This window comes from Aegilops tauschii, chromosome 7 (genome assembly GCF_002575655.3).
Source record: "Aegilops tauschii subsp. strangulata cultivar AL8/78 chromosome 7, Aet v6.0, whole genome shotgun sequence".
In the NCBI taxonomy this organism is placed as follows: Eukaryota; Viridiplantae; Streptophyta; class Magnoliopsida; order Poales; family Poaceae; genus Aegilops; species Aegilops tauschii.
This window is the reverse complement of record NC_053041.3, coordinates 59,422,470-59,425,741: the sequence shown is the minus strand read 5'-3', so window position 1 is coordinate 59,425,741 and position 3,272 is coordinate 59,422,470.

The following is a 3,272-nucleotide window of genomic DNA, read 5'->3' as shown; positions in this document are numbered from 1 at the left end:
AGAGAGAGTGAGGATTTTGGGGGTTAAGTCGACGTAGCAGTAGCGCGTTCCAGACAAATGCGCTATAGCTAAGTTAGCTATAGCGCTTTTATCCAGACAACGCTATTGCTATTACAGGTAGCTATAGCGTTTTTATGCGGAAAGCGCTAGTGCTACGTTGACTAGCTATAGCTCTTTGTCAGAAAAGCGCTACTGCTATAACCAGTACCTATAGCAGTTTTCCTGTTTGTTTCTTCTATTTTCTTTTCCTTTATTACATCATTTGACCCATGCATAATGGCTAAGTGTGTACACAAAATAGGAACATATATATTACATCATTTGACCGATAACATACGGTTCCTCAGCGTTGACGTTTTCCTTTTTGAGTGAGCTTCTTTCCCTTCTTGTTTGTTGAAGAATAATTGAGCCCCTCATTGTGACTTTTCCTTTTCCATGGAGTATGATCTTTCTTAGGTAATGTAGTATTGATTCTTCTTTTGACGTATACTTCATCATCATCATCATCTTCCCTCATTGGGTTGCCGTACTGGTCGTAGTCTTCCTCGTTGGCAACTCCATCCATTCCAATGATGTTCCTTTTCCCTCTCCTCACGACAACACGGCTAGGATTGCACGGGTCGGTTATAAAGAAGCATTGTGTCATGTGCTTAGCGTGTACCCATGGCTCGTTTTTTGCGAAAGCGTTCACGGTAGCGCTCTTGGCATCGGGTATAGTCATGGTAGTGAAATACCGGTTTTCTCTTTTGACATTCTTAGCCCATCTGACACGGAACATCGTCGCGTTGTGCAGTCCAGAGTAGTCAAGCTCCCAGATCTCCTCGACCCTTCCGTAAAATCCCTCAGTTGCGCCATTGTCGCTGCCGATCATGCATTCCATCGTCACCCCTGATTTCTGATCATCACTGTCCATATCTTTGGCCTCCGTGTAGAACATGTATCCGTTGATATCGTATGCCTGATAGGTGATGAGGTTGGGCGAGGGGCCATGTGCTAAGGCGTATACGAGCAATCCATCCTTAGAGCCCTCTTCCAGGGATTAGCAATAATATGCTCTTTGAACCAATGCAGGAAAGTGGAGTTGTGCTCTCTAGTAACTTCGGCGTCCGTCCTGCATACCCCCCGGTCACGATCCTTCTTTGCGATAATTTCTTTGTAAAGTGCCACGAAAGGATCTACCTCGTCTAGGTGTTGTAGCACTACCAAGTTTGCCCTATCAAAGTCATTGCATCGATCTGAGTATGCCACGTGCAGTTCCCTGTGACCGTTGGAGTGACCTTCTCCTTCGAGCCTCCCATCGTGCTTGTTAACAGGCAAACAAACACCAACACCAGGCGGCTGGTCTGCGCCATATAGAAAATTCTCGCAGAAATAGATGCATTCTTGTGTCAGATAGCCCTGGACGATGCTTCCATCCGGACGGGACATTTTACAAACAAATCCTTTGATGATCCCATTCATCCTCTCAAATGACATCATGTTGTGCAGGAATGACGGCCCCAGGTCTATTATGTCGTCCACAATATGGACACACAGATGCACCATGACGTCAAAGAACGCGGGCGGGAAGTACATCTCAAGCTCATTCAGTAACACAACAATCTCTTCCTGTAGCCTTCGAAGCTGCTTCACACTGATCAACTTTCAAGAGATGACGTCGAAAAAATTGCAGAGACCAATGATAACCCACAAGTATAGGGGATCGCAACAGTTTTCGAGGGTAGAGTATTCAACCCAAATTTATTGATTCGACACAAGGGGAGCCAAAGAATATTCTCAAGTATTAGCAGTTGAGTTGTCAATTCAACCACACCTAGAAGACTTAATATCTGTAGCAAAATATTTAGTAGCAAAGTAGTATGGAAGTAACGGTAACGGTGACAAAAGTAACAGTAGTAGTTTTTGTAGTAATTGTAACAGTGGCAACGGAAAAGTAACTAAGCGAAGATCAATATGTGAAAAGCTCATAGGCATTGGATCGGTGATGGAGAATTATGTTGGATGCGATTCCTCATGCAATAGTTATAACATAGGGTGACACAGAACTAGCTCCAGTTCATCAATGTAATGTAGGCATGTATTCCGAATATAGTCATACGTGCTTATGGAAAAGAACTTGCATGACATCTTTTGTCCTACCCTCCCATGGCAGCGGGGTCCTATTGGAAACTAAGAGATATTAAGGCCTCCTTTTAATAGAGTACCGGACCAAAGTATTAACACTTAGTGAATACATGAATTCCTCAAACTACAGTCATCACCGGGAGTGGTCCCGATTATTGTCACTTCGGGGTTACCGGATCATAACACATAGTAGGTGACTATTGACTTGCAAGATAGGATCAAGAACTCACATATATTCATGAAAACATAATAGGTTCAGATATGAAATCATGGCACTCTGTCCCTAGTGACAAGCATTGAGCATAGCAAAGTCATAGTAACATCAATCTCAGAACATAATGGATACTAGGGATCAAACCCTAACAAAACTAACTCGATTACATGGTAAATCTCATCCAACCCATCACCGTCCAGCAAGCCTACGATGGAATTACTCACGCACGCCGGTGAGCATCATGAAATTGGTGATGGAAGATGGTTGATGATGACGACGGCGACGGATTCCCCTCTCCGGAGACCCGAACGGACTCCGGATCAGCCCTCCCGATCGTAAAACGCGATGAATCCTTCTCTCTGATTTTTTTCTCCCCGAACATGAATATATAGAGTTGGAGTTGAGGTCGGTGGTGCCTCAGGGGTCCACGAGACAGGGGGCGCGCCCAAGGGGGCAGGCGCGCCCCCACCCCTGTGGACAGGGTGTGGGCCCCCTGGTCTTGATTCTTTCGCCAGTATTTTTTATAAATTCCAAAAATATTCTCCGTGAAGTTTCAGGTCATTCCGAGAACTTTTATTTCTGCACAAAAATAACACCATGGCAATTCCGCTGAAAACATCGTCAGTCCGGGTTAGTTCCATTCAAATCATGCAAGTTAGAGTCCAAAACAAGGGAAAAAGTGTTTGAAAAGTAGATACGATGGAGACGTATCAACTCCCACAAGCTTAAACCTTTGCTTGTCCTCAAGCAATTCAGTTGACAAACTGAAAGTGATAAAGAAAAACTTTTACAAACTCTGTTTGCTCTTGTTGTTGTAAATATGTAAAGCCAACATTCATGGTTTTTAGCAAAGATTATGAACTAACCATATTCACAATAACATTTAGGCCTCATGTTTACTCATATCAATGGCATAATCAACTAGCGAGCAATA